We start from the raw sequence: 24027 nt of genomic DNA, 5'->3' as shown, positions 1-24027 counted from the left end.
GGAACCTCCTAACAGGGATGTCTGCACTCCAAAGACAAGGAATTCTTTAGGAATGCAAATCTAGTATGAAAACATGGATTTTATTTATTTATTAATTTTTTTAATGAAAACATGGATTTCTTATGCTCTTATAGTAAAAACCTTTGTGGCTCTTCATGGGCTGCCCTTCTCTTCCATAACTCTTTGGCCTGTTACTAGCTTAACATCTGTTGCACACATTTTGCCCTTCACTTCCACATCGACTCCGGCGCAAACATTATCTCAGGGTAATGTTCTGTGTCAAGCCCTTATTAGACCCATAGCAGTAACTGTAGGTTTGTATTATTGTTGCCCCAAACAATTGTGTTTATTATGTATCCCCAGTACCTAGTGTAATTCCTTAAATATCTGATGAGTAAGTGTGGCTCTCATTTTTGTCACAAAATGGTGCCTGTAAGCGATTCTGTACTGTGAAACCTCAGTGAGTACTGTGGGTCATGACGTAGTAGGAATAGGCCCAGGATTTGACAAACTGTCAATTTCCGGCTTCATGGAAATATTTGACAGAGCTTCAGAATCCCTAGATGTTGTATCCGCACAGGGAGTTAAACATTAGGTGTCTGGGGTTAAGAGGTACCAACTTAGCCAAACTGCCTCAGGGGTTAGGTGGTTCAGCTTTACCCATGCTCCAGTTTGCAGAAGAATGCCCAATAGTAAAATGGAGTATGTGATGGGAGCCAGGGTTACTAATTGGGAATCTTATTTGGAAGACGTCGGTGTTACTTTATTAAAGAATTTGGATGTGATTCTGTAGGTAAAGAACCATTAGAATTTTGTAAGTGGGGTAATTAACATTTGCTGAGCATGAGCAGTGTGAGCACGGAGTATCATTTAATCCCACAACAACTTTATGAAATGTAGATAATATCCCCCTTCACACACCTGAGAAAGTTACATAACTTATGCGATGGAGCTGGGATTTGAACTTGCGCATTGTTGGTTGCAGGGTTGATAATACTAGAAATGTTTGCTATTTTAACCTTTTTTTTTTATTATGATAGTTAAAAGAGTAAGTGGGGGACATAGAGGCCAGTTAGAAGGCTGATGAAAATAGTAAATATTTTGTGGGTAGGAAATAGTGACTTTCTCAAGGTTATGGTAGGTGGTGAGGGTAGGGCTGGAAATTAGATTTCTCATTCCTTAGTCCACGCTTTTCCCGCTTGGCTAGACTGCCTTCTAATGAGCTCAAGGTTATGTTTCTTAATTTGCGTCTTTATAGACTAAAGATCCCCACCTTCATTTTACTCTTATGTAGCAACCCTGGCTTGTTTTCAGAGCCTTTGGTTTTTAAGTCATTTGACCGTCAGGATTCAAAGGTGAGTAAGACGTGTTCCTCACTAGATGGGTTGTCTCCTTGTACCATGAATATTTTTTGTCTGTGCTGTGATCAATGCAGATAGCCAGAAAGCCAAAACAGCGTCTCTAATTGCAGGTTCTGTTTTGGGCCTGGAGATGAGGGATGGGCACTACTTACAGGACTAGAGATCAAATCCTGCCTGAACCAAGATCTGGGGGTGGAAGGGATTTTAGGAGGGCCCCACTAAGATTAGAAATGCATTTGTGTACCCACCATTTGCTTGAACGTGGATGGAACTGGAGGGTATTATGCTGAGTGAAGTAAGTCAATCGGAGAAGGACAAACATATGTTCTCATTCATTTGGGGAATATAAATAATAGTGAAAGGGAATATAAGGGAAGGGAGAAGAAATGTGTGGGAAATATCAGAAAGGGAGACCGAACATAAAGACTCCTAACTCGGAAACGAACTAGGGGTGGTGGAAGGGGAGGGGGTGGGGGGTGGGGGTGAATGGGTGACGGGCACTGAGGGGGGCACTTGACGGGATGAGCACTGGGTGTTATTCTGTATGTTGGTAAATTGAACACCAATAAAAAATCAATTTATTATATTAAAAAAATGCATTTGTGACAGCAGTTTTGAAATGTAGCAGCCAGACCAAGCAGTCTGTGCAAAGTTAAGGTTTTGTTTTGTTTTGTTTTGTTTTGTTTTGTTCTGTTTTACTACCTTCTTCAGGAAAACCAAAAGCTATCTTGTGGCTAGCACTTTGGGCCAAAATCGAACAGCAGGGCAGGAAAACTGATTGTGTGTTTTGGGATACATCAGCCAAAATAAGTGGAAAGTCAAATACATGTCATGCCATGGTCAGTCCTGTAGGCCTGAGCCTCTGAGAGTGGTGTCAGGACAGTGGTGGTATGGCTGACACCAAAGACCCACAGGTATTTTTGTGGTTCAGCTAATGAAGGAGGTTAGGGGGAGAGCACTCATTTTATCAGCATACATTGAACACTCCCTGAACTAGGGACAAGACGTGATTGCCAGTCCTAGCTCACTAGTGGGTGAGACAACATGCCTCATTACACTTACTTACAAATTCCTGGTTTGGAAAAGTATATGGTAAGAGTATTTCAAAGTAGCATAATGTATACATGTGGTTGTATGTGTATGGCAGTTCCAGTCAGTATGCTAATTTGTCTTCAGGGCTTAGCAGAATGTTTCTAAAATTTATTTGGGAATAAGTAGAAAGGATAAGAACAAGAAAGTCAGTGTCGTTTAGTGATTAAAGACATGGGCTAGGGTCAGAAGCAGGAGTTTAGATTTCTTACTAGCCAGTGAGTGACCTTGGACAACTTTCTTTATTGGTAAAATAGATACAACAGTGTTTCTTTCAAACAAATGAGGTAATTTTGGTTCCAGAACACTCATTAATGGTAAGGTCCAGGAACCCAGGATAAGTAGAATCCTGGATCTTGGAGAGGGGATGAGTGCCAGAGATACCGATGCTGTTTCAGTGAGGATGTTAGGTCGGGAGGACCCAGGAGAGAAACTGCCTGTGGTAGAAGGAGGAATTATGATGTTGAAGGAGGAAAAGACGTGAGCTTCAGGCTGGGGAATCTCATAAGGTACAGTCTGGGTCCTAGAGGAAAGACTAAAGCAGGACCTTTGAAAATAGGAAGCCAATGTCACACTGTGTGTGTGTGTGTGTGTGTGTGTGTGTGTGGCCACATGATGTGCCCATAACCTGGAGCTCCCTTAGGATTACATTTTTGGAGGCTTTTGTGATATTCCACTAGGGGCAGGGTTTATTTTGCTCTTTTGTCTTCAGTCCACTTGTACTGTTTGTATTGTCCCCGCAAACTTGTCATGTGGGCCCATATCACACGGGTCAAGTTGTATGTAGCACGTTTGCACTAAGTTTCAAGCAGTAACTTTGCACAGATATTTTAATTATAGCCGCTCTTCAGCTTACTCCAGGCTGTGGGGAAAATAAATTCAGGGTTGACTGCATTTGCACAGGAACCGTAAAAGGATTCCCCCAAGCACTACAGAAAAGGGGATGGACAACTGATAGAGTAAATGGAACCAGTCAACTCTTCAGATACAGCAGCTGAGTTACACTAAGGCGGAGCACTAAGCTTCAGAAAATTTCATGGACTCCCTGCTGTCCAGATCACAGGGCTGGCCCAATTCCTAACTTGTTTCAGCTATAGTTCTTTGTGTGCAATACAGACTGACTCAGGCTAATTAAAGCAGAAGAGATCTTACTGGAGGGTAATAGAGTGCTTCATAGAAGAAAAAAACCAGCTTCGTAAGGGAAGGACACCAGGGCATCTTTTCTTCAGTTATCAGTGGCAGATGCTGAGAGACAGTCTTAAGATCTCCCCAGCGGGGAGATCACATCTCTCTTTCTGTCTTTTTGACACTACGAGTGAAAAACCTGAAGAAAACCTCTAATTGACCTAATTGGGGTTACATTTCCATCCCCTGGCACCTGTGTAGACAGTCCCACGAAGATGACACACAACAGGAAAATCCGAGAGGAAATGGGAGTGGCTATAATTTGAGGAGGAAAAGTATCTTTAAATCACACTTGAATTATCATTTGGATTGTGTCTTAACCATCTAATTTAAAAGCAACGGAATTTTGTCTCTAAACCACCTTGCAAATTGCAGCTCGTGGGAGAACACGATGACATGGCCACAGTACATACTGTAAGTTGTTCTCTAGTTCTTCCCCCGTGGAAACCTGAGGCCTCTGGTCTTGCTCAGGGTAGGAGCGAATGGAGGCCAGATGTTAGATGATGTCTTGACTGGAGCCATCTGTCGAAAAGAGATGATGACTCCCATCCTGTGGTTTTTACACCCACTTGGGATGTAAATGAGATATATACACTTAGTAACTTGTGAAGTCCCTTCAGTGGTCCTTTGGCCAGTGGAGGAAGGGCTCTTAGGTTTGGAAGTGTCAAATGGTGCAAACCTCTAGAAATTGAACTCCAGCACCAATTTTACACCAAGATAGTAAAACAGGAATCACAGATTAATGGTACCACCAAACAACTGAAATTGTCAAGAGCAACGGTCTCATGATCATAACCAATCTCAGTTATGATTCTGAATATAGTCTATATTGGAGGAAATTCAATACGTCTGGCCCTGACATACTGCTGTTAACCTAGTAATGTTTCCCATCATTCCTAATTCTAATGTACTCAAAATTAGCTTATCTTCACATTACAGGGACAGCAGTATTTTTTTAATCTTTTTTTTAAAAAGATTTTATTTATTTGAGAGAGCACACAAGTGGGGGGCAGAGGGAGAGGGAGAAGGCAGGCACCCCACTAAGCAGGGAGCCGACGTGGGGCTCCATCCCAGGACCCAAGGATCATGACCTGAGCAGAAGGCAGATGCTTAACCAAGCAACTGAGCCATGCAGGCACCCTGGGACAGTAGTATGTAACCTTTAATTGTTTTATTTTGGGACTGTCAAGTCAATTATTCCCTGTCATTACACTAAGGATGTAATTGGACTAAGAGGTCAGGCAGGAAGTGTGGTCACCATACATCATCACCAAAGATGACCTTAGTAGACATGCATATAGTGGTTAAGGTCATTGGGATATCCTTTCTAAAGTGATCGACAAATTTCATCACCTTAGACACCCCTAATTAAGAAAGGGACATAATGTTGGATCTGTTTGGATTTCAGAGGCAAAACAGTACATTTGAATGTGCTTCTCTGTCCCATGTGCTGGGTAACCTGTAAGGCTATCAGTTTTGAGGGGATATTGGAGAAAGCAAGGACTTTGGAGCAGGTCCAAGTCACTTTGCTACTTAGTCTATAACTTCTCAAATTTGAATATACTGGGAGGGCTAATGGCAGGCAGAGATGTTCCAGGATGCTGCAGAATAAGAGAGTACACGAGTGGTTTGGGATTAGTGATTTCTGCTAACATCTCTTATCCATTTGAAAAGTGCCTCTTGTTTGCCACTGGACCCTGGTCGCCTGAACATAGATCCTAGATATTCTGTGCACCTGAAACTTCCCATTATAGATTTGATGTCACCTGATCTATAAAATAATAAAATCAGATCCATGCAATGGCATTCTATTTTTAAATGGAATTTTCAGATTTGCGAGGTCACAGAGATTAAGAGTAGCAGAACAAGTTGGGCCCCAACTTAAACCCGTTCCAGAGTCTTCTTTCTCTAGACAATGGACTTGGTCAGTGGCCACCTAGTCAGAGAGCTGGGAAAAACAAAAATCGAGGATTGGTGACAAAGATGTTAAGGGAAAAGATATGTGGATAGAATTCGTAGAACAAGTAGAGTTGGTGATATCTGTATCCCACGTAAATGCCCACCAGAAAATATGGATATTGCTCTCACTAGGCCAGATAAATAGGTAACCCATTCTGTGCAGTCTATCCTCTATTTTCCCCAGCCACTACCTTGGCGCTTGTTCGTTAGGCACAGAAGCAAAATCATAACAACAGAGATTGATCCTGTGTTTGAGCTTAGAAAAGCTGGACCTCCCCTTACCAAGGGTGACCCGGCTACTGCCTCTGCTGGAGGGCCAAACCGCAACCAGGGAGGCTAGTGCTGAGCCCTACTGTGGCCCCGTTCCTTAGGGGTACCATTCAGCCAAGTGATTACATTAGTTGCCTTCCATTATGCAAAAGTCAGCGGTTTTGTCTTCTTAGGGAAAGATGTGTATTATGGGTGTGGATTTGTCTTTCCTGCCTGCAGTATGTCTGCCAGCATCACCATTCACGGACTTGGCAGAAAGCCTCATCCATCACTGTATCCCATATTGTATAGTCTCTTGACAGTGAAGGAAGGAAAGAAAGTACATCAACTGGCTCACACGTACGGAAATAATTTTTACCATGTGCCCCATTATCCAGAGAGAGCTTGCTTAATAGACTTACGTTTGCCAAAGGCTTAGGTATAGAACCAGCTGGGAGTTAACTCATTATGAAGCTAGATACTGTCCTAAAAGACACAGTATATGGTGCTTTTTCCCCTAATCGGGATGTACGGATCAAGAAATGAAGAGATGGAAAAAAAAAAAAAAAAAGAAATGAAGAGATGAGAGTGAGACTCACACCACTGAGAATTAGGCCAATTGACTTACTGAAAGCATTTTTGCTCCTCTTGCTGGTGACCTTGAGTTTGGAGGTCTTAGTGCCTAAGGAAGTAATGTTTCTTCCAGGGACACAACCTTAATTCTACTGAAATTGAAATCTTGAGATTGTTCTCTGATCATTTTGGGCTCTTTATGCCATTGAACCAACAATCTAGAGTTTCTCCAGAAATATCACCTTTGCCACCCAGCTCTGTGCTCCAGGAGACTCCCTGCCATAAAGGGGCTGTAGCAATGGGTTCCCTTTTCTGGCTTCTGAGTAGGTCCAGTAAATGGGAGGCACCAGCAGAAGACTTGGCAGATGGGAAGAAAGAGGAGTCCTGATATTTCCCCTGCTCCTTGCAGAGTTGCTTCAAATATAATGGCCTGAAGAGTAGAGCTTGGGTGTCCTGGTGAATAAAGGGACCAAGGTCAACAATGTGGGCCGGGTTACGAGAAATCAATAATAGATGGAGCTCTCTAGGACCGATAATAATGGGGAGCCATTAAGAGTCTGCCTTCTGCTCAGCTCATGATCCCAGGGTCCTGGGATCAAGCTGGGATTAAGCTGGGATCGAGGCCCATGTAGGGCTCTCTGCTCAACAGGGAGCCCACTTCTCCCCCTCCCCCTTCCCCCCACCCCGCTTGTGCGCTCTCTCTTTCAAATAAATAAATAAAATCTTAGAAAGAAGAGTACAACTCTGTTAGGTGGCTCTTTCCCCTGTCTATAGCTACTCTTTGTGAGATTTAGTACCTTCTTTTCTCTCCTTTCTCCTGCAGGCCTACGGTGGTTTTGGCTCCCCATTATTAACGGAGGGCTTCATCTATTACTGATTTGTCATAACCCTGCCCACATTGTTGACCTTGGTCCCTTTATTCAGCTCCCCTCAATTACCCGATTTGAGTATCCCATCAGTTTTGTGCCAGTACCCTGACCAAATCAGATGTTTCACAATAACCTGTTCTGACATTTCCTGAGCTGAAATCATATACTCCTCCAAATCTGTTCCCTGTCTTTTTGTCATCTATTATTCCTTCCTCTTATGTTCTATAATAAGATGTGTTTTTTTTGTTTCCCCAAATCTCTTTTTTTGAGCAACTTACCTCTGCCATTCAGGGTTGGTTATAGTGGAGTTACCAATAACTGGCCTCTTTGACCACAAAAGATGGTCACATGATGCAAACTGATACAACTGATCAAATTGTTTCTTCTGGGAATTTATAGATTGTGCAGCATAACACACAGAGAGAGGTGGCTAGTTGGAATTGAGTCTTTTGGTGGAAGAGTCCTAAGGAACAGATTACGAATGTTATCTCTAAGATTTTCTGAAGTTGCCCTGGTTCTTGCCTTGGTATTAGCTCTTCCTTTGATTTGGTGAGATCCCACTATGGAGTAAGACTCCCAGCAGCTGACACTCTGAGACAAGTGAACAAGAAATAAACAAGCCCTCACGGGAATTGAAGATGAGTTCCAAATCATCTTAATGATCAGATTTAGTTAATTAGAATTACTAGTGTCCTAGCTGCCTACAAGAAGCAAATGTAAATCCTCTCTGGGAAAGAAAAGATACTCTAAACTTAAAGTTATCTCTATACATTTTTATATATGGTGTCTGGCACCCACGTAAAAATAACCAAGGAGACAAAACAGTTTCATTTAAAAAACCAAAAGAGGCGCCTGGCTGGCTTAGTTGGAAGAACATGTAGCTCTTGATCTCAGTTGTGATTTTGAGACCAAAGTTGAGTGTATAGATAACTTAAAAAAAAAAAAAAAAGAAAAGAAAAGAAAAGAAAAATCAAGAGAAACAATAGAAAACTGAGAAAGATAACAGAGGGTATCCAAATAACAGAGGTGTTAGACACTAACTTAAAAACAACTGCTTAATAATAGACAAGGAAGTAGGAGACAAGATTAAGAATTTCATCACAGAAAAAGACTATTCTTTAATAACTAAAATTAGAATTCCATGGATGGATTTAACAGCAAATGAGATACAGGTTAAGAGACAATCAGTGACTAGAAAGATAAATCAAAAGAAAATATCCAGAAAGGAGGACAAAAAAGGAAAGGAACAAATAAGTATAAGAGACATAGGAAATACAATGAAGAATTCTAATACATGTGTAATTGGAGTCCCAGAAGGAGAAAGAGAGGAGGGACGATAATGGCTAAGAATTTTCCAAAAACAATAAAAAACAAATAGAAAGCCACAGATTTAAGAATTCCTGTAAGCCTTAGGCAAAATAAATACAAAGAAAATCACACCTAAGACTATCACAGTGTTATGAATACCAATGACAAAAAGAATATCTTAAAAGAAGCTAGGAGAGAAGAAGCACTAAGGCAACTGACTTTTTTTTTTTTCTTAAGAAATCTCTACACCCAACATAGGGCTTGAACCCACAACCCTGAGATCAAGAGTTGGGTCCTCCACCAACTGAGCCATCCAGGTGCCCCTAAGGCAGTTGACTTCTTAACAACAGACTCTACAAGACAATTTATATCTTCAAAGTTCATCAAATTCTGTATCCAGCATCCATATCCTTAAAATATGAAGATAAAATACAATTTCAAACAAAAAAAAACACAGAGCTTTTATTACTGCAGACCCACCCATTGGACAGAAAGTAATAATCAAAGGAGGAGACTTGAAGATGCAGGAAGGGCTGAAAGTCAACAAAAAGGAAAAGGGTAAATAAATACAAGTAACTACAGACTGTTTATATATATATTATAATAATAATAATTTGGGGGGTAGTAGTAAAATGTATCAGAGCAACAGCATATAGGTCAAGAAAGAGGGTAAATAGTGTTAAAATGTCATACAGTTCTTGCATTGTTTGGGAAGGGGTCAAACTACAAATCAAATATGTGTTGTAATCTCCGGTAATCATTAAAAGAATAGAAAATAATGTATAACTAACAGTACTGTGGAATCAATTAAAAGGCACTCAATGGGGGGATAAGAAAGAACTAGAAGGACAAATAGTACACAGTAAGGCAGTAGATTAAGTGTATACACATATGCAACATATATATGTGCATACATTGTATATACATCAGTGATAACATCACATACAAATAGTCTAAATGCTTCAGTTGAAAGTTAAAGTTGGTCAAGTTGGATTACATACACAAAATATCAAGATCAAGGAAAGACAGATCTAAAGAATAAGAAATCAGAACATATAATGTTTGTCCTTCTCCGACTGACTTACTTCACTCAGCATCATGCCCTCCAGTTCCATCCACGTTGAAGCAAATGGTGGGTATTTGTCATTTCTAATGGCTGAGGAATATTCCATGTATACATAGACCACATCTTCTTTATCCATCATCTTTTGATGGACACCGAGGCTCCTTCCACAGTTTGGCTATCGTGGCCATCGCTGCTATAAACATCAGGGTGCAGGTGTCCCGGCGTTTCACTGCATCTGTATCTTTGGGGTAAATCCCCAACAGTGCAATTGCTGGGTCGTAGGGCAGGTCTATTTTTAACTCTTTGAGGAACCGCCACACAGTTTTCCAGAGTGGCTGCACCAGTTCACATTCCCACCCACAGTGTAAGAGGTTCCCCTTTCTCCGCATCCTCTCCAACATTTGTTGTTTCCTGCCTTGTTAGTTTGCCCCATTCTCACTGGTGTGAGGTGGGATCTCATTGTGGTTTTGATTTGTATTTCCCTGATGGCAAGTGATGCGGAGCATTTTCTCATGTGCATGTTGGCCATGTCTATGTCTTCCTCTGTGAGATTTCTGTTCAAGTCTTTTGCCCATTTCATGATTGGATTGTTTGTTTCTTTGGTGTTGAGTTTAATAAGTTCTTTATAGAAACTTGGAAACTAGCCCTTTATCTGATATGTCATTTGCAAATATCTTCTCCCATTCTGTAGGTTGTCTTTGAGTTTTGTTGACTGTATCCTTTGCTGTGCAAAAGCTTCTTATCTTGATGAAGTCCCAATAGTTGATTTTTGCTTTTGTTTCTTTTGCCTTCGTGGATGTATCTTGCAAGAAGTTACTGTGGCCGAGTTCAAAAAGGGTGTTGCCTGTGTTCTTCTCTAGGAAGGGAGAAGAAATGTGTGGGAAATATCAGAAAGGGAGACATAACGTAAAGACTGCTAACTCTGGGTAACGAACTAGGGGTGGTAGAAGGGGAGGAGGGCGGGGGGTGGGAGTGATTGGGTGACGGGCACTGGGGGTTATTCTGTATGTTGGTAAATTGAACACCAATAAAAAAAAAAGAATAAGAAATCATGAGTAGTACAAGGATACAGACACAGAGACTAAAGGTACAGAAGGGTTGAAAAAAGAGATCACTTGCAAACACTAATCCGTGAAGTGAAAGCTTTATTAATATTTGACAAAGTGGACTTGAAGGCGGGAAAGCATTGCTAGGGACAAAGGGGGACATGTACACAGTAGTCCCCCCTTACCCGCAGGGACACTTTACAAGATCCTCCTCCCCAGTGGGTGCCTGAAACCATGGTTAGTACTGGGCCCTATACAAACTGTCTTCCTACACGTTTGTACCTGCAATTCAGTTTAATTTCTAAATTAGACACAGTAAGAGATTAACAACAATAAAATAGAAAAAGTATAACAATACACTGTAATAAAAGTTAGATGAATGTGGTCACTGTACTCACCCTTCTTGTGATGATGTGAGATGCTAAAAGATGCTAAAACGTCTACCTGACGACAGGCAGTGAGGGGAAGGACATAGGTATTGTGAGGTAGCACGAGGCTACTACTGACCTTCTGACCCTGTGTCAGGAGGAGGATGAGCTGCATCCAGACCACAGCTGACCCTGGGTAACTGGGAAGCCAAACTTCAGATAAGGAGAGACTACTGTATCATTAAATGTATAGAAAAAAACATGTGCATTTTTTCAGCATTTCTGGGCCATTGAGAAGATACAAAACACTACATAATTAGTTGATGATGCTCTGAATTTCTTGAGGAACAAATTGAAGAAAATTGAAGAACTTAGAGAAACAACTGACCAGAGAAAATTAAGGGGAACTGATAAATTCCACAAAGCCAATGCCAATTGACCAAAAAGACCCCTCAAGTTGGAATCAACATAAGCTAGAAAGCATATAAAATAGTTAATTTCTAAATAGTAGATATTCCTCTGAAGCAAAAACATAAAACCACTAATGTTTCAGTAGCTCAAAGTAAAATAGATGCTAATCATTTAAGGAAAAATTTCAGTCTGAACTAGAACCACCCCCTTGGTCTATGGGTTTGTTTTCTGGTATTAAAAGCCTGACGTCCCTTTTTTTTTTTCTGGTTTGTCATTAAACATTGACAGATCCCTACAAATGTCAACAGGGGGAAAACTAATCATTTGGCATGTATATAGCTATATTCATGATTTGTTTTGTGTCTTGACTGGAAAACAACCTTCATAAGGTGTCATGTATAGTTCTTTAGATATTTTTGAAGGTTTATATAGTGCACTTTGCCCCTGGAACCCAAGGATTTCCATATATTCTTTGGGAACCTAATCTGTAAACCAGAAAAGTACTCACCTACAAATAATATAAATTCCTTCAAATTGGTCAGCCCATATTGTCTGCAAAGCATCGAATATAGCGCTAGAGGGCGATGCAATGTAGAGAAGAAAGGACCATACCCTGGCGAGTAAGCAAGGTTTGGAAGATTCGACTTGAGGGCATATATAAAAATGGTTAAGAGCTTGTGTAAAATTATCGTTTAGTAAGCACCAAGTTATTTTTAAATTTCCAGAACGCCATAATGTGACCAAGCAGACTAAGGTAAAAAAAGAAAAAAATAAAGAGAGAGCAAGAGAGAGAGAGAGAGAGAGAACCAAAAGGAGTTAATAATCACAGGTCTTTTGGGACATACAACCCACTAATATAAAATTAAGATGGACTTGGGTGTATTTTCTAGGATTTGCTAGCTTGAAGAGAAAATATTAGTATTTTCATTTTGCTAATTATACTAAAAATTATTTTTACCATTTGTAAGAAAAAAGATTTCTTCATTGGTAATGCATCATTAAGCTATGTTTCATTGAATGCGATTCAATTTAGCAGGCAGGCACTCCTCAATCTGGGGGGTGCAGGTCTCCTACCACATTTTCAGAATCTCCGAGAACTTTTTCGTCCTTTAAAAAACTTCAGTACTTTTTAAAGGAGGGTAGTATTAAGTACACTGTCACAAAACACCGGGCTTCGTAATTGAGTAACTAGAGCAATGAAGATGTGAACCAATGCGGGAAGCTAAGTGAGAGCGCGGCCCCCCAAAAAGTGGGTCAAAAGGTTACAGTGATGCAGGGAGACACCCTAATGGCACCACCACTGGGCAGAGCCAATGGGATGCTTGGTGCAAGTATGACTTGGAAGGAAGCCAGCAGGAGAGGGACTTCGTCTGGAGAGGGACGTGCGTGTGTGTGTGCACGCGCATGTGCATGTGTGCATGCACACACAAGCAGTGGTGTAATCTGCTGCGATGCAAAGGCTACAATTATATGGGTAACATGAGGCTCTTCTCTTTCCTGATGTTCCTTTGCCCCAAGCACCTGTTTCTTTAACTCATCCACTCGTCAATGTCCCTGCCTCAGTTCCTAAGTCATGATCGGGGCGGGGGGGTGGGGGGGGCTCTGCTAGGAATGCTTAGCCAGCACCTCGCTGGGGCCCGGCTGTGTTCTAGGGGCTCGGCCTGCCCGGAGCTCAGTTGTCCTCGCGACGGCGCTGCCCCCGGGGAACCGTGGGACCGGATGCCACGAGGCTCTCCGGGACTCGACCCCTGATTACCTTTCCAGCCTAATCGATTGCCATGTCCCGTGTCCTCTCTAAGCACCAGCTGTGCGGAACTTCCTCCAGTCACTCGAATACACTGTGCTTTCAGATCAAAGCTAGTGTTGACCCTGCTCTTTCTATGGTCGATCCTCGTCTGCCCCTGCATGGCCCCCCGCCTTCCCACACCAGCCTCATGGGCTTCAGATGATTGTTTCTCCCATCCTACAGGCGGCCAGGCAGACGCTTCCAGAAGTCAGGGTTACGTCTTGCTTCAGACACGGATGATATGCAGAAGAGGGATGAGCTTTGGACCTAGAAATGGTCTTATCCACCTTTCCCTCCGTTGTTTACTGGCTTGAACTGAACTGCAGAGATTTTTTTTTTTTTTTTCAGATAAGAGCCAGCTTCTCTGAGAGCTGCCGACTGCGAAGGACTGTGCTGATGGGAGGCCCCACCTGGGCACGAGACAAAAGCATAGCCTTCGGGGGAGGTAGGGGAGGAAAGACCGCTTTCAGGAGGGAATGTTAGCAAACAGGCCTGCAGTGATGAGGTTAGGGCACACGCCTCCTGCGCCCCGACCCCCACCCCAGGCCTGTCCTGTCCTAGTTTCTAAAGGATGGTGAGCGCAGAGAACGGACGGCAGAGGGAGCCCTCGGTGGGGTTTGCTCCAGTCTGGCAGCAGGAGAAAGAGAAAGCGACCGACATGGCCCGGTGCTGTCCCACGGCCAGCTTGCTCCTTCCCTTTCTCCGGCACTCGGTGCCCACACAGCGTCCCCCAACGGAAGCGCACGGGACGTTCTGGCAAGGTCTGGGAGGGGGCTGCTGCGTCCCTCTTGGCTAGACGAGGAGACCAGGCCTCCAAGGGACTGAATCACTGCCCCCAGTTCAGTTACCCAACTGGTAAACCGTTGAGGCAGGATTCCAGGCTGCAGGGCTCTGGGATTCTAAAGCACAGCCTCCCGCATCTGCCATCCCCCATGCCCCTTTGCCCCGCATGGCCTGTGTCCCCCTCTGTGTATGTGCCATCCCGGGAACAGATGGAGCTCAAGAGTCACTCTCAGAATAACAGAGTCGGTTCAGTTTAGCAGGGACATTTTAAAGACAATGGTTCAACTCAAAGGAGGTGCCCCACACCCAGCTGGAGAGAAGTGAGGGCTGGTGGCAACAGCAATCCCAAGGGGGTGAGTTTGGGGGCTTTATAATCCCCCCATGATTTCCATTTGCTTCCTCTCTCTTGCTTCTGAACAGCAGACATTATCTTAATCCTACATCCAAAGCCTCGCAAACACAGCTTCAAAGCCCTACCCTGGCTGCCCCACTCCAGCCTTCCCCACAGCTCCACTGCGCAGCTCTACTGAGCAGTCCTCACACCCTGCTCCTGGGAGCTACGGTGGGTTGTCTACTTGGGTACCCCCAAAAGGGAAGAGCTCCAACTTTGCATCTTTAGTTGCAATAAAATAAAGACTCCTGTCTTCTCCCCTTCCTCTGGTGGGACCCCACCGTGCAGGTCGGCATGGGACCAAGTCCTGGGGCGGGGTAGGGGGGCTCGGCAAAGACTTGGTGACAGGCTGATTGATGGGTTTCCCGCCTCTGCTTGCCCTCCCGCCCACTCCTGCAGGCTCTGGCCCAGGTCCACCATCCGGCTGCCTGAGGGGTCTGCTTTTCTTTGTTGAGTCAGCACCAATGAGTCAGGGCCAAGATCAGCTGGGGGTCCTGGGGAGCACTGCAGGACACTGGGAAGGGAATACAAATTTAGTGGCCCAAAGGAAGGCATCACAAGGAGCATCTGAATGGAGGGCACTGGGGTTGTGGTCCGAGGAGCCCGAGAGGGAGCTGACCTGCTGATGTCATTGGCCATCAGCTGTTGGTGGATCGCTCTCTCACAGAAAAGCACAGGTTACTCAAATTATATTGCTTAGGGCCCTAAAAATTCCCAATCTTGTCCCTCTTACATTTTTACTCTTTTAGAAATGGCAAAATGGAACCAAGCCTCCATGAACTCAGCTAATGGAAGATGAGAAGAAAGCAGAAGAGGGAAATTCTGAGATACACTCCAATGGCAATTCAGCCGTGTCTTTTTGCCTGAGCTGCTGAGGGTCAAAACGAAGTGGCTGATGACACTTGGTGGCATCTTCATCCCTACATAGGTTGTATACACTGACAGTGGGGGCAGGAGGAGAGTTGGTTGTGGCTGAGTAGAGGGACAGAAATTGAAGAGACATCACCCTTCCAACAGTACTTAGGGAGGAGGAAGTGGTGGGGAAGAGGTAAACCAATGATACTATCCTTGCTCATTCAGGCAAGACAGTTATGCCAATGTCCCCAGACGTCACAGTATCCTGGAATCATACTGCTGGGGGCGAACTTAGAGGCTATCTCCTCCGACTCCATTATTTTAAAGAGTAGGAGATGCAGATCCAGAGAGGGAAGTGACCTGTCACAGTCATACCACTGGATGATGATGGAACCAAAAGCCTAATTCCGGGCTGTTTCCATGACAAGAACCCAGGATGGGATCTGCAACAGGCCTTGGTGGAGTTCAGCGTTGTTTGGGAGCCGGATTTGTGGCTGAGAGGTTCATAACTGAGAGAACCTAGATGCCCTTGGTTTGACATTTCTACCCCACTGAAGGAACTAGTCTCTATTAAGATCAGTTGAACTCTCAAAAGCCAGATCATCAGGAGAAAGGGCCATGGAGAGTAAGAATGTCTTCCCAAAGACAGTCTTTTCGTTTAACAGAAGAAGAGAGATTGATGCAGGAGGGTCTGGTTTTTTACTAGATCTACCTGGACACAAGACGTGGGAAGTTTGCGTGTGTTCTCTCAATGCCATTCTATGAAAATAGTGGGGCTTCCATTCTTGGGAAAATTCTTATCCCATGTCCCCTCCTTAGGGGGCTGAGAAGTGCCCATTGTGAGGATTAGTAGGATATAATGAACAAAATTCCCTGGGACAAGAGGCTGCAAACCTGAGTCTAGAGCCACATGATGAGGCCACCAGGCTCCGCCCTAGCCTTCCCAAGAGAGACACACCCCCCCAACCGGCCACCACTTCTCTGGTGATTTCATTCTCTATAAAAGTGCAGCAAGAGCAGAAAAGCTCTCTGTATTGGCAGCACATTTCTCCCACGGCAAGGCAGCGGCTTTGGACAGGAGAGCGTCTGGACCTCCTGCTCCCGGGGGAGGCTCCTCCTCCTCTGTGGACTGGGGCACCCACTTCATTTACCCTGTGCTTTCCTTGAAGATGTTCAGAGCACAGCACAAATGATTTTATTAACTCTCTAAAATTCAGGCAGTGGTGAAAGTGGGTCTTGGTTTCAAAATCGAAGACCTAGGGCGACAGCCGTTACCATATGTTGATGTCACAGACTCTTTGCACGTCCAGATGGACAGGATCTTAGAAACAACCCCACAGATATGACACAGAGGCTAAGAGACCAGAACCCCACAGATGTGACATAGAGGTTAAAAGACCAGGCTGTTGTGCTAGACCATTTGCATTACGTCACTAATTATCCTTAGTATCCTTACTCCCCTGGGCAGCTTCTTAAGTTCTCCAGAGCTCTGTTCCCTTGTCCATAAATGAGGACAATGAAAATACCAATACCCACCTCTTAGGTTTGTTGTGAGGACAAAATGAGATACTTTACCTAAAGTGCTGATGATAAGCATTCAATTAACGTTTTATATTGTTGTTATTATTTTGCTATATTTCCCTCCTCACTTTACAGAAACTGAGGCCCCCGGAGGCATATTTTAAGAAAGCTATTTTCTTTTCTTAAAAATCGCAAAACCAGCTTAGTTGTGTGTGAATATTTTCATTGATTAAAAAAAAAGGGGGACATGCGGGCATCCAGGTTACATGGCAGTAACAAGTCCCAAATTCCCAGGGCTCTCAGCACAAACGTTCATTACTTGCTCATACTCTGTCCATTGTGGGTTGGCTTGGGGCTCTGCTCCTATCATCATCCTTGTTCTGGACCTGGGCATTTGGAGCACAAACCTACTCTTATGGCATCCATCTGGAAGTGACTCTGATCGTTTCTGCCCGTATTTCTGTTTCTGGCCAATGCAAGCCACATGGCCATATGGCAGCTCAGCAATGTGGGTAAGCGCGATCCTCTTACAGGAGGTAACCAGATATTGGTGGAGTAATACAGCTCATGATGATCTGCTACATAAACAAATTTAATCTTAGTGTGAGTGATCCTCTGACATGAGCCAATTGAAACACCTGCTCTAAGATGTCAAAATTGTTATGAAGAACGAAATGACCCTTCACTAGGCATCAAAAGGAACATCTATTGATGCCCACTCCTTGAAATAATTTCTCAAAATCCCCAGACCATGGCCAAGATAAAAAAATCTCCATTCCTTGGGGCGCCTGGGTGACTCAGTCAAATTAAGCGTCTAACTCTCAGTTTTGGCTCAGGCCATGATCTCAGGGTGGTGAGATCGAGCCCCATGTGGGGCTCCATGCTCAGGAGGGAGTCTGCTTGAGATTCTCTCTTTCCCTCTCCCTCTGCCCCTCTCCCTGCTCCCCTCCTCTAAGGTAAATAAGTAAATTAAAAAAGAATCTCCATCCCTTGAAAACCAACCACCCGCAGCTATGTGGCTCATCCTAGAACAAGAGGGTGCTTGTAATAGGACATCACAGAGGGCCCACTTCCCTCTCCCATCCCAAAGCATTTACCACCCATCCCCCTGAGTACCCTTTGTGGTTTATTCACTGCTGATTTAGCGTTGATCACTGGTCCAGATGGCAACACGAAGAGGAGGGACATAGTCCCTCATCCTCAGGAAAAGGGGCAAGCCTCCTCCAAGTCAGGGGAGACTAGCAGTAAAGTCAACAGATAGAATATAAGATAAGGGCTGGCATGGTCTGCAAGCTGTAGAACCACAAAGAAGGGTCACTCACCGTAGCCTGAGGGTGTCAGAAAAACCCAATATGGGAAGCCTAATATTGCCAGAATTTTATTCTTAAGGAAGGGTTGGAATATTGCAACAGCTTGAAGTTGTGCAATGATAGTGGGGACAAAGGAGTCTATCCTTCAAGAAGTAATTGGTCAGCCTTACCAGGATTTCTGATTTATTGGCAAATATCTTCCTGATGTTGGGTGTTGGTGATACAGCGGGCAGTTAAATGGCACAGGCTCAGCTCCTTGGGACGAACAGGACCTGAAGCTGGGGTTCTGAAGGAATGGATCTGGGGTCATCCACAGGTGCAGACTTGCAGGGTCCACGCCGGAGTCTCTGGACTTAGAACCCAGTAACTGGCATTTTAGACAAATGCCTCTGATATTTTCATCAGACTTCAGATTCGAGGGTTCCCGCTGAAAAGGCAGCCACAATACTGATAAGTGTGCAGAGGACCCGGGGAAAACGGACGAGTGTACTGAACTAAGAAATACATTGGAGTAAAAAATATTTGTGTTACCTGTGGGTCAGGGGCCAATGCCCCTTGAAGTGGGGCGCAAAGGTTAGAGACCTTGGCATTTCTTTGTCAAGACTGCTGTTGGCTTCAGTGCGCCCCTGGCTCTCCCAGCCAGCTCTCCATGCTAATATTTCGTTGGGTTTCTTTAAAATTTGGGTTGCCTTTTTGTCTCTCCCAATAAAACAATTTGGGGTAGAATCTAATACTCAATCTGTGCGTAACAGCCAATTAGGGGTGCAGGTGATTAGAGACTGGGGAGTGATATCTCTCTGTTGGCTTGGAGTTCACAGGAACTCTGATGGTCTCATTGGGTCTTCACTCAATACTGAGGACGTAGGTCTCTCACCAGCCTCATTTTGCAGTTGAAGACACTGAATCTGGGGAGGATATACGATCTGCCCGTGGTCACATCGGGTAGCTGGCAAGCTAGCTGTGCCAGAAACTGACGGACTTCTTTGAGGTTTTAGCCTTTGGGATTTTTCCTTTGACTCTCAGGACCTGGGTGCAGAGTTGGCCTCGTTTGCAGCCACACTGCCTCCAACAGGGACCTCGCTCCGTCAAGAAAGCCCCGTGCAGCCCGCCCTGGTCACAGGATGCCCCCTCTTGAATCCTGGCGTCCTTCTCACACTGCTAGACCAACAAGAATGAGGTGGTCCAGGCGAGGGTGGGGGACAGGAAGCAGAAGAGAATGTCAAAGAAAATGTCAGCAGATGGAGGCCTCCTCCTCCCGCTTCCTGAAGGCAGCACGCTGTCTGTCTGCAGCACGCTGGACCGACCTTGCAGATCCATAACGAAGTTTTGGACGGCCTGCAGTCCCCCTCCGCCCCTCGGCTGTCGCCCTCACCCCCGTCCGTGGTCTCCTTTCTGTCCCAAAGAGACAGTGAACTTTCTCAAGATGAAGGAATTAGGGGGCTGGCAGGTCACTCCCCCCAGGGACATGTTGGTGCTTTGAGCATCAGGGCAATAGTGGGAACTGCAAGACCAGAAGGAACAGATGATCCACGAGGGAGTCTCGGCTGGGGAGGAATGGCTGTCGTCGAGCAGGACGGAGCATCCCTGAGAGCCCGACCTCTGGTGAGGAAGGACCAGCCACAGAGCCAGGGACCCTGGACAGTCTCCCTCCCCTCCCCATGACGACCTCACAGATGGCTTTGGCTTTAGACAACTGGGCTAGAACGCCAACTCCCCCAAATGCTTGCAGTGACTTTGGCAAGTCTCCTCCCTCCTGTTACGCTCATCTCCCCCATGGTGTTGAGAGAGGATGGAAAGGACTGCCCCGGCCTCCTCATCGGGTGGTCGCGAGACTCAAAGGGGAGGATGTACCAAGTAGGTTAGTGCCAGCTGCACGGGGCGTGAGTGGTAGCGGGTTGGAATGGAGACGGGGTGTCCCTGAGGACAGGTGCTTTATGAACGACACTCCGAGTCCAGTGGAGGGTTCTTCTCTCATCCTGCGGTGGGCATCAGCTCGGGTCCCAGCTAGCCTGTGAGAGCGATCACAAGTCTGAAGGCAGCAGGAGGCACTGGTCAGAGGGTGGCTTAAACCCCACCACCTGGGTTTTTGTGACTCTGGCTCTCCCAGCTGCTGTGTGATGCTGGGGAGATATTTAATGTTTCCGGCCTCAGCGTCCCCATCTCCGAAATGCGGATAATAACGATCCCCATCTCAGCGAGGTGCTCAGAGATTTTCAACGAGACAAGAGTGGATGCTTAGCAAAATACCTGGTGCCGGAGAGAAGCCACAAGTGTTAGCTGGGAACACCGTTGTACTTGACTAGAGCGCTAAGCGGAGGCCCGTGCTTTCTGCGCGCTCATGGGGCCTGCGCTGGGGAGGTCTGGGAGCCATGGGCTAAGCATCGAGCACATGCAGGAATTAATTAAACGGATGGTGGCTGCAGTCAATGAATAATGTGTTGACACTTGTATGTACCAGGGCCGGGGTCAGTGCCCATCTGCCTGGGTGGCTCTGTCTCCTGTGTGCTCCGAGATGTAGGAGTACGGGCCGTCACGCGGCCATCCCTGTCCTGCCGAGTCCTGTACAACAGACAGAATCCGACTCCGTGTCTTGCCTTGCAGTCTTCCCTCGGGTCCCTAAAGGGCGAAAGAAGTTGTGACCCTATCCTAGGAGGCTTTGCATCCTGGCCATCTGGCTGCTTCCATCCTGCCTCGCCTTCATCTGCAAGTATATCACAGCACTGCACCCCTAGTCCAAAGCGCTCCCCCTTCCCCAACCCCCAATCTCAGCGGAAATGAAAATGAGGCTGCAGGAGAGCTGGGTTTGCGGTCATTGAAAACCAGGGCCTGGCTGGCCTCCGCTCGCTCGCGGCCGCTCCGTGTCCCCAGCTTACACTCTCAGCGTCCTTCCACCCGGGCCCGGGTCAGCCCCTAAGGAGCACCACCCTTGCCCATTTGTCTCACTTAGCAGTGATTCTTTCTGAGAAACCTTGGAAAGGGGGCTCTGTGCGGTCTGGGTGATGTGTGGAGTCCACGGGAGGCTTGGTGGGAGGCACTGACAGAGGCAGGTTCTTTCGGGAATGATGGGGAAGGGCTGGGCAGGGGGCTGGGCCTCCTGGGCTCCCATCACCGCCACCCACAAGCATCTGTGTAAGTGGAAGCGGGCAGGAAACCACTTCTCTGTCTGACCGAATCAATGCTCGGGGGGCTGTGGTCAGAGTAGGGGAGACCGGTGTTCGTGGGGCGCGTTGGTTTGGGGGGACGTAAGTGTGGGTTCCCACCTCCTCCACCACTAGCTCACAGGGCCTGTTGCTTATGAGCTGTGCAGGGCTTAGGGAACTTCTAAGTCTCGGGAAGAAACGATAGCCAAAGGAAACTGCAAGATCAAAACTAATACATGTTTAATTACAACTTCTCCTTATGTCGCCTTCATTAGCTATTAAACATAGAATTCACAGATTTCCTGGGCAAATAATTTTTAGCCGAGGTTTTTGGACTTCGCAGGAATCCCGGGTAACTATCAAAATACCCTGGAATCAGAAGCAACCGTACGTACATTCAGTAAGTTACTAATAGTCAAACCACTTCAAAAGCAAAGTTAGAAATATGCTGTAGAGATTGTGTGGACAGAATTTCCTCCGTGTGGGTGCATCCGGATGCACATGCGGGCTGTGATGGAGAGCCTCCCAAAGCACAAATGCCCAGGGCCCGGGAGCTTTCAGGCCCTGCCAATGAGCCTGCACGAGTCGCTCTCCTTCCCTGACTCTTCCTTTTTGCTTGGTGAGCCTGAAGCTCCTTCAGTGTCTTCTCCATCTAAAAATCTGTGAATAGTTCTGCTGTTTTTTTTCGTCTATTATTACTTTATTTCTCAGCCCATAAGATTTATTTTTTATTTTTTATTGACAGGGGCAATTCTAATAATTTTTAGAAGGGTACAATTAAATTTGGGTACCAGATGAGGTATATATAATAAAAGACAGCACACAGGAATTTTAAAGAACATTTTAAAATACAAAAGTCCAGATGGGCATATAGACCTATCATTCAAACAAATTCATACTCAGAACAGAACATGAAGAGTTGTTGGTTTCCTGTGGGTTATTTGAAGCCACTTAAATCCAAGTCTTTCCAGGTATCCTCCCCAAACCACAGAAATCATTAAGCAAATTCACTATGACCCATGCATAGAAAAACCAGGAGGTAGAGCTTATTAAAAAAAATTCACATTACATATAACCATGCAGATAATCACCTCAATCCAGAAAAGCCATTTCTAGAACCCACCCACAGCAATCAAAATAATCAGTAAAGATTGTGGGGAAAAGAGCAGAGGAACAGGAAGGATCTACCAAACAGAAATAAGGCTACAGGTAAAAAGAAAAAGTCCCACCCCAAGTGAGTCACTAAGAACAAGACCAAGACTTAGTAAATCAGAACACTTGTCAGCCCGTAAGATTTAAAGGGTGACCAATAATCAATCAATCAGTAGGAACCCGACTGCGGCTCTACTTCGTGGGAGGCAGTTGAATGAGGTTGGCGATGTTTTTCTACTCTAATTATCTGCCCAGCGCCTTTGACTTTCGTCATCACCACATAGCATCTCACTATTATTCAAGTTAACAATTTTCTGTAGATCATCTCATTTTGTTTTTCAGTGGTGTTTTTCCCAATTTATTTTTTGAATAAGTACAACATTCACATGATTCAAAAATAAAGCGACAGGGCAGCCCGGGTGGCTCAGTGGTTTAGCACCGCCTTTGGCCCAGGGCCTGATCCTGGGGACCCAGGATGGAGTCCTGCATCGGGCTCCCTGCATGGAGCCTGCTTCTCCCTCTGCCTCTGTCTCTGCCTCTCTCTCTGTGTCTCTCATGAATAAATAAATAAGATCTTTAAAAAAATAAAAAAATAAATAAATAAAATAATAAAGCGACAGAAACAGAGAAACAGAATTCCTCCCCCCTGCCCTGCTCCCCATCACCCCATTTCCACTCCCTTCTCAACTGCCAACAGGTCAGTTTCTTTTTTTTTTCTTTTCTTTTCTTTTTTTTTTTTTTTAGGTCAGTTTCTTGTACAACCTTCCCAAGACTTTCTGTGCACAGACGACAAAATGCGAAGACACTTATTCCGCCTTATGTTTTCTTTTTTACACCAAAGTTTTGCAAGTTAAATAGCTGCTCACCTACATGCTTTACTTAGCCAGATACCGAGGCAATATTTCCCCGGCATGACACAGACAGCGCCCTCATTCCTGCTGTGTAAGAGCTGCGGGGTGTTTTCATCGTACGCATCTACCAGAATTTATTTAAACCAGACAGCCTATTGATGAATCTTTGGTTTTATTCCAATGCTTTGCTATTGCAGTAGTGTTATCCCGAATATATCTCTACCTAAAAATCTGCATCTTGCTGGTTTTTTCTTCTGGCATCACTTCATTTTCCAGCCCACAAGACTTAACATATGTTGTTGGGTTGGTACCTAAGTGCTACGGACTGGACGCGTGTGTCTGCCCAGGATTGGAATGTCGAGACAGGGGCTTTGGAAAGGTGGTGAAAGTTAACTGAGGTCGTACCTTGATCCAACAGAGCAAGTGCCCTAATAGGAAGAGAAAGAGACGTGTGAGGACATGGGGACGAGGCAGCCGCCTGTGTCAAGTTTCTTCACTCTCCACTTACTCTTTTTCCCCTTTTGCGTGCTGTGCTCTTTGGAAGGAGGTCACTATGCACAGCCCACACCTATAGAGTGGGGGGCCCTGCTCCCCTCTTCTTGAGAGAGGATTATCTACAAAAATCACTTGGAATTCTTCTCTAAGAGAGATTTTTCTCTTCTTCCCCGTTTAAGCATTTATTTGTATATTTATACCATATATATTGATATCTGATTGGATTTGTGGCTCTTTTACAGTTTGGGTGAGAACCTCA

General features: G+C 45.1%; 1 long non-coding RNA gene across 1 annotated transcript; it reads left to right on the top strand.

Moving 5' to 3' along the window:
- Positions 1-13135: 13135 nt before the first annotated feature.
- Positions 13136-22951, top strand: LOC140625411 (uncharacterized). The gene is made up of 2 exons (XR_012024752.1): positions 13136-14406; positions 15194-22951. It is a non-coding gene; the product is annotated as an uncharacterized lncRNA (long non-coding RNA).
- The last annotated feature ends 1076 nt before the right edge of the window (positions 22952-24027 follow it).

This window comes from Canis lupus, chromosome 36 (assembly GCF_048164855.1).
Source record: "Canis lupus baileyi chromosome 36, mCanLup2.hap1, whole genome shotgun sequence".
NCBI lineage: Eukaryota > Metazoa > Chordata > Mammalia > Carnivora > Canidae > Canis > Canis lupus.
The sequence above is the reverse complement of the archived record's forward strand: the minus strand, read 5'-3'. Positions and strand labels throughout refer to the sequence as shown.